This window comes from Microtus ochrogaster, linkage group LG4 (assembly GCF_000317375.1).
Source record: "Microtus ochrogaster isolate Prairie Vole_2 linkage group LG4, MicOch1.0, whole genome shotgun sequence".
Classification (NCBI taxonomy): Eukaryota; Metazoa; Chordata; class Mammalia; order Rodentia; family Cricetidae; genus Microtus; species Microtus ochrogaster.
This window is the reverse complement of record NC_022030.1, coordinates 23,979,787-23,993,721: the sequence shown is the minus strand read 5'-3', so window position 1 is coordinate 23,993,721 and position 13,935 is coordinate 23,979,787. Positions and strand designations below refer to the sequence as shown.

General features: G+C 38.9%; 1 protein-coding gene across 1 annotated transcript in view; it reads right to left on the bottom strand.

The window, feature by feature from the left end:
• The window catches only part of Vapa (VAMP associated protein A), a 36,716-nt gene that overhangs the window by 22,002 nt on the left and 779 nt on the right, over window positions 1-13,935 (bottom strand). The gene's annotated exons all lie outside the window — the stretch shown is intronic.

The window sequence follows — 13,935 nt, the reverse complement described above, 5'->3', positions numbered from 1 at the left end:
GCCCGGCTTTCTACATGTATAGGAATACATGTAAAATCCTTTCAAGAAATAGTCCTATGAGATAACTGTCTGGTCTTTCCTGAGGACCAGATATTCTGCAACTAAGGTCAGGTAAATTTCCATGCAGCACACCATGAAAGATTAAGATTCTCTAAGCTAAGGGTTTCTCAGCTCCATGCAAAGCCACTCTATAGATAGCTTCAATTTGAAGCCCTTTGTCACCCACCTTGGAACCTGGGGTGACTAAGGAAAAACACAATTACAGAAGCTCTTACAGTGCCATGAACAAGTACTCCAATTCAGTTCTTTTCAAGTCTTCTAATATACATAAAACTGTAGCAAGCAAAATCTTCAGTCTTTTCACAATCGTTTGACAAAGTCTCAGTTCTCCACTATGGTACAGACTATATTAGTGGCTTCTACATAAAAGCACAAAGTTCAATACCAAAAAATAAAGGAATCATGGCTGACTATACAATTCATATGAAATACAATCCATACATATTTTGTGGTATTTCACATTTTTCTAGTATGTATATGCCTTCTCCCATTCATTCTACTACATCATAACCTCCCAAAGAAACATTTAATTCACTGCAGACTAAACTGAAGATATTGATATTAACAAGCTTTGAGTCTCTGTGCTACTCAATAAATATCTGATGAATTACCAGATACCAGAAATATTGCTAACAGTCAATTTTTAAACAAGAAATCATAAAAGACAAAGTATACATGTTTTACTTCAAACATGTAACTCTTGGTCTTCATAAGTCATTCTAGCTTTACATTTTTTGCTCCTTGACAGTACTATGCCTTTAATGTACTTTTAGCGGAATAGAAAAGGTAAAAAAAATCCTTATAGAAGGGCTGATAGTCTCAATGTGAATATATAAATAAAAAAATTGAGGTCTTTTCCAGTATCTTTTCACAGGTTTTGTCCTATCAAACTATAAGCAACACTGGCTAAACAGTCTCCTAAGCCAGAGATGATGGTTCACGCCTTTAATCTCAGCACTCAGGAGGATCTGAGTTTAAGGTTAGCCTGTCTACATATTGAATTCAAGGATAACTAGGGCTATGTAAGAGAGCCTATTGCCACCAAAAAAAAAGGTAGAGAGGTGGAGGTCAAACCAGGTCTGATTCTAGAGCCTCAACTATACTTTATTTCCATTGGTGCATCATATATACTTCTGAAACATTAAAGCTGTCAAGTTAGCATTATATATTTATTTCCTTTTGGCCCCATAGGTTTATGTTAAACACTTACTGAAATAAGTAGTTTACCTCCAAGAAAGCTCTAAACATGCTCATTGCAAATTTCTTTCCATTTTAACTTTATTTTATGTGTATTTTGACTGTGTGTACGTCTATGTTTGCCTGGTTCCTGGGAAGGAAAGAAGAGGGTGTCCGATACCCTGGAAATGCTGTTAGATTGCTATGAACTGCCACATGGTGCTAGAAATAGAATCCAGGTTCTTTGGAAGAGCAACAAGTGCTTTTATCTGCTGAGCCATGTCTCTAGACCCTACAAAATTTTTTTTTTTTTTTAAATTTTGAGACAGGGTTTCTCCGTAGCTTTTTGGTTCCTGTCCTGGAACTAGCTCTTGTAGATCAGGCTGGCCTCAAACTCAGAGATCCGCCTGTATCTGCCTCCCGAGTGCTGGGATTAAAGGCATGCGCCACCACCGCCCAGCTTGACCCTACAAATTTCTTAAGCAAAAAAGTCACCCTAACTTATTTACCTGTTTATACGGTGCTGAAATATCATGAAGACTATTTCCATTTCTTTCGCTGCTACATCTCCAACAGTTACAATGCCTGAATCATAGTTACTGGTAAGCACTACTGTATAAATACTATTGTTCAAATAAACTGTTCCATTTTCTAGAAATACAAAATGAGTTTTCTTAGGATTTACTTATTTAAGTATTTTATGTATATGGGTATCTTGTCTGCATGTACATCTGCACACCAAAAAAGGGCATGGGATCCATCATGACTAGTTGTGGGCTGCCACGTGTGTGCGGGGAATTGAACTCAGGACCCCTGGAATGGCAGCTAGTGCTCTTATCTACTAAGCCACCTCTCCAGCCCCAAAATGACTTCTATCTCCATTCAGAAAGGTTTAGTTAAAACACTAAAAAATAGGGGCTGGAGAGATGGCTCAGTGGTTAAGAGCATTGCCTGCTCTTCCAAAGGTCCTGAGTTCAATTCCCGGCAACCACATGGTGGCTCACAACCATCTGGAATGACGTCTGGTGCCCTCTTCTGGCCTGCAGACATACACACAGACAGAATATTGTATACATAATAAATAAATTTAAAAAACACTAAAAAATAATCTTTTGTAAAATTTCAAGTATGAATCTTGAGATTAGTGCTAGACCAAGACTTCATAATTTGAAGTCTCTAAAACTTTAAAGTTTTAATTATTTACACTGTTTGCTGTACTAATTTTCCACACTGCATTATATAACAGTTTACAAATATTTTATGAAAAACTCACCAAAATACACTTAATACACAGGCAGTAGACAGTATGTGGTCACCGGAGGGAAGAGAGAGAAGACAACAGATCTGCCCACACAGTATGTTAAATTCATCGTTAAAAGTTACCAATGAGCAGAAATCATGTCTACTAATTTTTAAACCACTTTCCAATACTAAAGTGTTATTATAGGCATATAAAGCCCAATACCCATTCGTCACCTTCACAAAAGAAAGCAGTTTTAATTAAAAGTTAAAAACAATTATTCTTGGGGCTGGAGAGATGGCTCAGTGGTTAAGAGCATTGCCTGCTCTTCCAAAGGTCCTGAGTTCAATTCCCGGCAACCACATGGTGGCTCACAACCATCTGTAAATAGGTCTGGTGCCCTCTTCTGGCCTGCAGACAGGCACACAGACAGAATTGTATACATAATAAACAAATAAATATTTAAAAAAAAACAATTATTTTCATTGTTCTCAAAAACTCTTGAGACTAGTTTCTGTTATTGGTGTATTATAGCTTTTTAAAAACATAATAATACTGAATTAATGGTTTAAAATCTAAAGCCATTTATTAACTAGGTGACTGATCCCCCCAAAACAATCTAACCTCTATTAATGAAACTATCTCTAAGGTTCCTCTTATTTTCTAAAATTAAATGACATTATGATCATTATTAAAGTTGTCTTCTCAATGGTAAATAAGATAGCAGATGGTAAATCAATTATAAAAACATTTGGGATTGTTTTGTAAGATTCTAATATACTGTGCAGTTTCTGTAATAGTTATTAGTTTTGTTCTAGATCTCTGTTCTTTGGTTTTAGTTTTGTTAATGTCTTTTTATTGGATTTCATATGTAGCCCAGGATAACCTCAAACACATACACAAAAGTTGGGGGTGGGGACAACACACTGGTCCAAACCAGTTTCCCAGAAATTGTAAAGATCCAAACATATTTAAGGAAAAAACAGAGAACAAATATCTATTTTAAAGAGTTCACTATCCAAGAGGAAAGCAATCTGGTGATGTATGGGAAATGAAGTAGGGCTAAAATCACAGCCAAAATTACATCCAAGAAAAAAAGCAAGCACCATAAAAACCTCCTTGCCTTCTAAACTAACTGCCTTCTGTATGCACTGGACCAAATCTGTCACTTATCTCTAAGTGGATAACATCTTTAACTGTAGAGTTTATCTACCTTCATCTGTGTCTAAAATCAAAGCATAAACATTTTGTCAGTCATTGGTATATAGAAAAGCAAGCCTTCCAGTGGCCAGCTATGTATTTCCCCTTTGCCATTGAAATTGCTTATTTAGGCCTCCCACAGCTCACAAAGGGAATTGGTTCTAGAACCACACTGATAGCCAAAACCTGTGGGTGCTCACATTATATAAAACACCAAATATTTTTTACACATAACCTATATGCAGCCCACCACTATTCTTTAAAGTATATCTAGATTACAGTATCAAATACAAGGTTAATACTATGCCATTGTTGTTACAAGTTAGCAATAATAACAAAAGAAGTCTATACATGGTCAATACAGACTTAATTTTTAAAAAAAAAACCTTTCTTTAATGGTTGCTTGAATTTCAAGGTGTGGAATCTGTGAACATAGTGTCAACTGTCTTTTCAGGTGTGATTCTGTTCTTGTCAGTAATTTGTTTTGTTTTTTGAGAGAGGATCTCTTCTGTCTGTAGCGCTGGCTGTCCTGGAACTCAATTTGTAAACCAGGCTGGCCTTGAACTAAGATTCGCCTGCCTCTGCCTCAATTAAAAACATGTGTCACCACTGCCCAGCTAGCTATTTTTTTTTTTTAAAAAATCCTAAAACAGTGACCCACTGAACCAATCCACACTATCTGAGGAGGAAAAACCTTAAACCTACTTGTTTAATCCTATGTGCAAGAGCAATCAATTCTCAGAGAAATGAGCATCACCAAATACATCTAATAAAATTCTTACAAGAAGCCAGGTGGTGGTAGCGCACACCTTTAATCCCAGCATTTGGGAGGCAGAGGCAGGCAGATCTCTGTGAGTCTGAGGCCAGCCTGATCTACAAGAGCTAGTTCTAGGATAGCCTCCAAATCTATGGAGAAACACTGTCTTGAAAAAAAAATTCTCACAAGTCAGGAACTGATGGCAACATTATTTGTATACAGCAAATTTTATCATTTGCAAATTTGTTACAGATTAGGTTTTATTAAATTGTGTGCAGTGATACATGTGTACTGGTGCCACAGTGCAAAGGTAGGGTCAGAGGTCAATTTGAGAAAGTATGTTCTTTCCTTCCTCTATGGGTTCTGGGATCAAATTCAAGATTGTCAGGTACAGAGACAAGTGTCTCTACTCACGGAGCCACCCTGCCAATCCTTTTAAAATACAACTAACTGTAAAGCAGTGCTTCATCTGTCAACCTAAACCAAAGATTCTCCCAAGATCGATGAACTTTTTGGAAGCAGAATTGCAATGGGAACACTTTTAACATTACAGCATGTAGCAGTAGTCTGTAGTCAAGCTTTCTCAGTAAGGGAAGTTTTAAAATTATAGGTGATTGCATCGCTTTGAAGCAATACTAGCCAATAAGGACCAATATACAAATGGTAATAGTATAAATAAATAGTATAAATGGGTAAAGTGTCTATGGCAACTAGACATTGAATAAACACCCTTACAGAAGTTACTTTCTGTGGAAGGGTTACTGTGGCCTTTGTGTAAGCGTGGATCTGGCAATCTTTGGTGATAGGTCATTAAGCAGTCATTCCTTTATATTTCTTTGTTTTGTTATCAAATCTTGACAAAAGTCATTCCCTTTTGAGTTTAACTTTCACAGATGTTACACCACAATCTTTATACACATTTCCTGTAAAACTGTAGAAATAATTAAGATATAAATGAGAGAAAGAAAAATCCATATGGAACAAATGAAAATCTTTTTTCAATGGGAGATCAATTTGATCTCCCAAAGGTATCAAATTGAATAAATCATTTAAGTTTTCATTATAACCACTAAATATTCACTGCAGCAATCTCAGAAAACAAAATAAAAATACAAAAAACAAGACAACACTAATCCCAATAGAATGAAATATTGAGAACATTCTTATTTCTATATGTTACAATAAATGGATCATATTTATGTACCTTTTCAATTAAAGGATAAGACTGTCACCAGTTTATCACTACAAGCAGAACAACACATTTTGCCATAGATACTGAAAATCATGGCTAATCAAGCCTTTAATCAAATACAAAACTTACAGAAAATACATTAAGACATCTAGATAGGCAACATTCTGTCGACAACAGAATAAGATAAGGTCTTTTCAACAAAGCAATGGTAGGTTTAAGGAACAGAAAAGACAGAGGAAAACATTACTTAAGATTAAAACAAATACATAACAATCCAACGCCATGCACATGCATATTTAAAGAAACAATTAAAAGCAGTACAATTGGAAAATTTTCAGATTGACTATTATACACTATTAAAGTTTTACTGTTGGGTTTTAAGTAAGAGTAGTATCATGATAAGCAAAGAAAATGTTCCCTTTTGTTGTTAGAAATACAATCTCTCAAGTAACAAGAAACAAAATGTAGGTTGTAGAATATTTGTTTTAAAGGTACTAAGGCAAGTACTAAAGAATATCTCGGTGGCAGAATGCTTGCCTCGTATGCATAAAGCCTGGGATTTAATTCCAGTACACATCCCCCAAAAGGAAACAAAAATATGCAAATTATATTAATGATATGCTTAATTATTAAGCCACATTTTTAAAAACAGCATACAATGTAGTAATGCTTGAAAAGATCTGCCTACCTCTGCGTCCCTCACAAGTGCTGGGATTAAAGGTCTGTGCCACCACCACCAGGCAGATTTTCCCAATGTTTTACATACATGTCCCTTCTTACCCCACGAAGGATAGATCCCAAACACCCCTCCTCCAATAGATGCCTAAAATCAAATCCAGTTATCAAGTTGTATAATTTAATGCATTTTTTTTCATTTTAACTAAGCCTGTATGTATCACACATCATTACCACACACTTTCGCCATTTGAGGTACAACAGCAAAACAGAGAACAATTCCTTTTTCTTCTTCACAATTCTTATTGTAGACCTTTGCTGCAACATCAGCAGAGAATTTTTTTCCTTCTTTTTTTTTTTTTGGAGACTGTAGCTTTGGACCTGTCCTGAAACTAGCTCTTGTAGACCAGGCTAGCCTCGAACTCACAGAGATCTATTTGCCTCTGCTTTCCAAGTGCTGGGATTAAAGGTATATACCACTACCACCTGGCTAGAATTTCTTTCTTTCCTTCCTAGTAGGCTTAGAACTTTGCACTTAAAGGAAACACTGACTTCTCTTGGGCATATCCAGGCATACTGAAATTTTCAGTATCATTGTTGGTATTTTTAAGGCCATTTATAAGTAAAAATAAAGTAAGGGTAACTTGAAAACAAATGTTGTGATACCAACAATCTGGCAAGAAAATGTCTAAGTAACTGGTTGGTGGGCAGATTTGCAGTATGGAAATTGGGTCCTTGGCAAGAAGGAACACAAAGCTAGATTTTATCCTCCAACTCAGAAGGACACAAACTTAAACTTATAAAATATTTGTATCTAAAAAATTTCTCTATTTTGGGACCACAGTTGATCACAAAGCACAGATAGCAAAACTTACAAATACAGGGGGTGGGGGCTCTTGTGTTTTTTCTACTTGATTAACTTTTAGGGGACTTTTTTATATTTTTAATTGTGTGTGTGCATGTGTTCAGGTACACATGTGCAAGCATGTGGAGGCAAAAGAATAAAAACAGGTGTCATTAGGAACACCACCCATTTCCTCTGAGACAGTGTTTCATTGGCCTATACCTTACCAACTCAGCGGGATGACTGGCCAGCAAACCCCCAGGGATCCTCCTGTCTGTCTTTTCCATGCTAGGCTTAGAAACACAAGCCACCACAACTCCCTTTTACCTGGGTGCTGGGAATCCAAGCTCAGGCTTCCCATGCTTGCAAGGCAAGCACTTTACTGAATCATCTTCCTTGCCTCCCACCTCTGTTTCATGTAGCCCAGACTAATTCCAACTCCAGATTCTCTTGCTTCCTTCCACCTTACAAGTACCAGGATTATAAAACTATGCCACAAATGCCAACAAGCCAGGCTAAATGATTTTCTGATACTTACATGTAGTCACAAATCTTCAAAAGCCCCCCAAAATCCTACTCTACCGAAAGTACAAAAATCGAACAATCATAGTCAACTCTTTTTTTAAAAAAAATTTATTTATGTATACAACATTCCTTCCATGCCTGCCTGCATGCCAGAAGAGGGCACCAGATCTCATTATAGATGGTTGTGAGCCACCATGTGGTTGCTGGGAATTGAACTCAGGACCTTTGGAAGAGCAGGCAATGCTCTTAACCTCTGAGCCATCATCTCTCCAGCCCCCATAGTCAACTCTTTACACAAGTATGTGCACCAGGCAGGTGAAAAATGCAATTGCATGGGCAATGGTGGCGCACGCCTTTAATCCCAGCACTCGGGAGGCAGAGGCAGGTGGATCTCTGTGAGTTCGAGACCAGCCTGGTCTACAGAGCTAGTTCCAGGACAGGCTCCAAAGCCACAGAGAAAACCTGTCTCGAAAAACAAAAAAAAAAAAAAAAACCACTTAAAGTAAGGGTGGGGGAAATGGCCCGTGGGTTAAGAGCATTCATTGCCTGCTCTTCCAAAGGTCCTCAGTTCAATTCCCAGCAACCACATGGTGGCTCACAACCATCTGTAATGAGGTCTGGTGCCCTCTTCTGGCCTTCAGGCATACACGCAGAAAGAATATTGTATACATAATAAATAAATAAGTTTAAAAAAAAAGAAAAATGCAATTGCAAAGGAGCCCAAGATTTTAACAGAATTGCAATTACAGGTAAAATTATCTTCCAAAAGTTCAACTAATCCACATCTACATACACTTACAGAACCAAACGCCCACTTGGCACACCTCCTCATTAGTTTTAAACATACATATCACACCAGTAAAGCATGGTCTTCTTCCTCCTACCCTTCTCCCATATACCCTAAAGAAAATGTTATCAGGCCACATCCAGAGTCAATGTTCTTAGCTCAGTGAACAGTACCACCATCCTTCCATTTTATGCACTCCATCAATGAAACCACACCTTCTCTCTCAGTGCACACATCTATTTTGACCTTTCATTATTTCTAACATCAATGGCCATCTCATTTCTAATACCAATTTGCATGGCTACCATTAATATGGTACGCTAGCCCACCTATACAGCTGCCCCACAGAAAAAAATTAAAATACACACGCCGGATGGTGGTGGCGCACGCCTTTAATCCCAGCACTCGGGAGGCAGAGGCAGGCGGATCTCTGTGAGTTCGAGACCAGCCTGGTCTACAGAGCTAGTTCCAGGACAGGCTCCAAAGCCACAGAGAAAACCTGTCTCGAAAAACAAAAAAAAAAAAAAAAACCACTTAAAATCTCTCAGTAGCCTAGGATCAAAAACAAAACTGCCCCCCAGAATGCTTTTAGCTCACTGTCAGTGCTCCCTCCAATCACAGTATACTGTACCTACATTTTCCTTTCTTCCTCTAAGTTAGTGGTTCTCAACCTTCCTTTGACCTTGCTGTGACCCTTTAATGCAGTTCCTCCTGTTGCAACCCACAACCATAAAATTATTCTCATTGCTACTTCATAACTGATTTTGTTATTGCTATGAAGTGTAATATAAACAGTTTTTGAAGCAGAGGTTTGCCAAAGGAGTCACGACCTGTGCACAGGTTGAGAAATGCTGCTCTAGGTAACTTCTACTTACACTTGGAATCTCAGTTCCCAATTGTCAAAGGCTTCCCTACATGTCATTCATCTAAAAACTGGGATCTTACTCGTTAGAACTGCCCCCACAAAAAATAAGGGCTGTTTAAAATTGTGGCTCCAACACCTACTCCTGACAAATTTATGACTGAATTAATTCCAAAAATAACAAGTTCACAAGCAGAGATGCATGAAAGAAATAGCATCAACAGAGGTAAAATTATGTAGGTCAATTGGGAAGAAAAGATATCAACAGAATTACCCAGCATTGGACCCAAGCAAGATATGCCCACTGGTGCAAAAGCAGCATGACTAATATGAGGGTAACCAATCAGTTTCTAATTGTATTAGAAACCTGATCCACAGGAAAGATGGATCCTATAAGCTTGGTCAAAAGTCCACTGCTGGGGCAATCCTGGACCCTATGTAGAACCTCCTACTATTGACTTACTAAACACTCAAGTTGTTGTTCTTCTGTCTTTTAAACATTCATCTTTATACCCATAGATAATTCCTGATCAACCTTTATCAGAGAAGCCTCTTTTTGTAATGAACAATAAGGACTCAGAACCAGCCAACTGCTAAGAATACTGACAGGGAGTGCTCAGTCCTAAATGGGCTACACTCCCCTCAAGGATTAGAGAATATCAAAGAAGAAGTGAAAAGAATGAAAGAACGCAAGAGCAGGGGACAGAAGAGAGTGCTATGAGATACTGTCTTCTGGGGACATGGCAAGGCCATTTGCACCTCTAAATTCACAGCAGCTGAGGTTATCTACACAAAACTGCACATGGTCAAGTCAGTTGATTTTTTTGTTGTTGTTTTTCCGAGACAGGGTTTCTCTGTGTAGCTTTGGAGCCTGTCCTGGAACTAGCTCTTGGAGACCAGGCTGGCCTCGAACTCATGGAGATCCACAAGCCTCTGCCTCCCAAGTGCTGAGATTAAAGGCGTGTGCCACCACCGCCCAGCTAGTTGACTATTGAGAGAGTCAAGTTTTTGGTTTTTTTGTTTGTTTGTTTTTTAGGGGAAGAGATGAGGCAGCTAATAAGCTCCCATGGACAGCCTCACACCAATACTCATGGAATAGCACTAAATTGATTCAGCAGACTATCTTTTAAGGTAGTGATAGCCTAGGGAGATGGCTGAGCAACTAAAGAGCACTTACTGCTAAAGAACCTGCACACATACCAGGCAGCTCACCACAACCACCTGTAATTCCAGTTTTCAGGGAATCCTACACCTCCAGCTTCCAACGGCACCTGCATTCATGTGCACATAGCCACATGAAGACACACACTTACCAATACAAAAAAATAAAATAATTTTTTAAAAGGACATGAAGGTGGGAGGGATACATGAGGGGAGGTTAGGTGGAATAGAACACAGAATGATCAAGACATATGTGTGTGTAAATTTGTCAAAGAATTAAGTGGTATGTTGTTGTTTTTAATCTTAAGAAATGGTTGGAGAGATGGTTCCTGATTATCCAGGTTCAACTCCCAGAACCCACATGGCAGCAATGATGCCCTCTTCTGACTTTCGCAGGTACCCAACCAAGCAGTGCACTTAGTATATGCAGTAAAAAACTCAAATAAAATAAAAATAAATCTTTAAAAAAAAAAAAGATTCAAAAGAATTTTTAAAAATTCAAGATCCTTGGTTAAACTGGGAGTTCAAAGCTGGCCTGGGCTAGATCAAAGAAATCCTGTCTCAGATAGGGGAACCTGCTAGGTGACAGTGACACCTCTCTCTTCATCAGGTACTACTATCACGAGCTACCTTCAACACAATGATTTTAGTCTGTTTTTCCTTTCCCCTGACCATTAAGAATACACTCCGAACTGGGCGATGATGGCGCACGCCTTTAATCCCAGCACTTGGGAGGCAGAGGCAGGCGGATCTCTGTGGGTTCGACACCAGCCTGGTCTACAGAGCTAGTTACAGGACAGGCTCCAAAGCCACAGAGAAACCCTGTCTCGAAAAACAAAACAAAACAAAACAAAACAAAAAAAAAAAAAAAAAAACCACACTCCGAATTGTTTTAACATTTGCAAAACTTTCTTCTCCAAACTTCCCTTCAATACTGCTAGAAAAATGCAGCTATGAAAAAACAATAAACAAATTTTGTAATATATTAAATTTGAAGGACAAAAAGGTTTTTCCATGAACTACCTAATTTCAGATCTAAACTCCTGGTTAGATTGCTGGTATGGTTATATAGAACCATAAGTATCTTTTTATGAACAAAAGCATCAAAATGTATGCTTTAGAATTCACTCTACAGCCATAAAAAGATTTCTGTATATTGCTAAAATTTTTAACTAAAAAATGGAGATACACAAAACTATATCTACTTTTCCAAAATTGTGCAAAGTAAGTCATATCAAGTCATTATTCATGTTAAAGGAAAACCATCAATCTCAGAATGGTTGAATGAGTCACTCCTAAAGGAACCACCCCAACACAAATGTTTAATCCAAATAATTCAAATAAACCTAGCAAATAATCAGAGAATTTTTCAAGAAAAAAAGTATAGCCAGGCGGTGGTGGTGCAGGCCTTTAATCCCAGCACTTGGGAGGCAGAGGCAGGCGGATCTGTGTGAGTTTGAGACCAGCCTGGTCTACAGAGCTAGTTCCAGGACAGGCTCCAAAGCCACAGAGAAACCCTGTCTCGAAAATCCAAAAATAAAAAAAGAAAAAACAAACAAACAAAAAAGTATAAACAACCTACACTTAAATGAAAACTAGTAAAAAAAAAATCAAATAATTTTTGTATGGTCAACCAAAAGACCATACACACTGCGGATTCTTCTTAATCACCCTACTTAGTGTAGAGCTATTCATTTAAAGACAGAGGTTTCCATTGTACCAAATTATCTGTGACTAACAAAGTAACATTAAGGAGGAAAGCATCAAACCCCAAATGTCAAACTCCTACTTCAATCCTCTTCTGTTCCATCATCTCCCTTTCGCCCACCTTTACACTTGAACAACTGGCCATCTGAGCATATATATCGGGTGTTCTCACCTCGGTATTTACCACTCCCTTTGCATAACTTTCCCCAGTTGCTTCAAAAGAACATTTTCCCTTAAAGCTTCCTACAGAGAAAAAACTTTTCCTCAGACAGACTATACTGTCTCCACGATGCCATTTGTGTGCCTTTTTGGTCTCCCGCACTAGACTTGGGATCACTATTTTGATAATACAAGAAGAACCTGTTGTATAAACACAGCTGTAATTATTTAACATCAAAAATAAATGAAATGCGTGGATACAGCACAATGCATATTTCTTCTGATATTTAAAACCTGTCTCATAAAAAGCTTTTCACACAGGCTATGCAGTAATTTCCTCTTAAACTGTCAAAGGGGAAAAGCAAACTACACATAAAGATTTATATTAAATCACTTCAACTAACGATGGCTACTTTAGTACTTTTCTGCACATCCCCCTCCAAAAACCCAGGCAACACAAGAAATTTGCTACAGCAAAATATCTGAGGTTCTGAGACACTATCTCCCCATGTAGCCCAGGCTTGTTTCAAACTTTCCATGGTTCCTGGCCTGGCTTGGCTTCCAAAACGCCAGGATTCTAAGAGTAGTTCACCAACTTAGTTTCAAAGATATTAGAGCTGCCTTAAAAAAAAAAAATCACTCTTGTCTAATAAGGAGTCCTACACGTTTCCATTCAGGGAAACGTGTAAATGCACTGAACACCTGAGGAGTAGCACTACTAGCAAAATACCAAAATGTTTATAAGTCCTAAGACTATTTAAAATACAATTTTTTGAAAAATACTTGAAACTATTTTTAAATTGTTCCCACAGGGACAATTCAACCAGCAATTTTCATTCGGACTCAATCTTACACAATCAAGGATTTACTTCTTTTAATACTGGAATTGCTATGCAACCTAAGGGAAACTGTTCTCATCACAATTCCTAAAATTTTAAAGCCCAAGGTATTAACTTTCAAAGGGGGTCTCATTTTAAAGAGAAGGAGGAGCAGGTCTTTTTAGCTCCACATTCTATCGGGATTCCTTAAGAATTAGTAAGTTGTTCTGCTTAAACTTTTCTTCCCAAGCGTACCCTACACACGGAGACGGCAAAGGGCCCTGGATCAGAGCAAGGTTCGCCAAGCCAGCGATCCTCCCTAGCACAGCCTGTGCTCCAAAGTCAACAGTTCCAGAGCGGTGTGGCACCTTATCAGCTTTCTCAAGGTATGCTGGGAAACCGTAAACGTTAAGTGAGCCACAAACACTGAGAATTAATTCCTCAGCAAAAAAGGCTGCGATCCCCCAGGGCTACGAGCAGACAGCAGGTCCTCGGTACCCAGGGACGAGCCCAAGTGACACACGGGACCCACTACCACCAACCTACAACCTTCCACTCCCCCAGCTGACGCACGGCTTTCTGCCGCGCGCTTGGGGCCCTGCCAACACTCGGGGTCAGTCCCAGCCAGCCACCGCCGGGCCTCCCGGCTCTCCGGAGCCCCGTACCTGACAGGGAAGACTCCGTGCGAGGCCCGTGACCGCCCCACCCGGCCTTGAACGCCTCGCCCCTGGGGCCGCGCCTGCCCGCGGCCACCGCCGGCCCCGCAGACCCC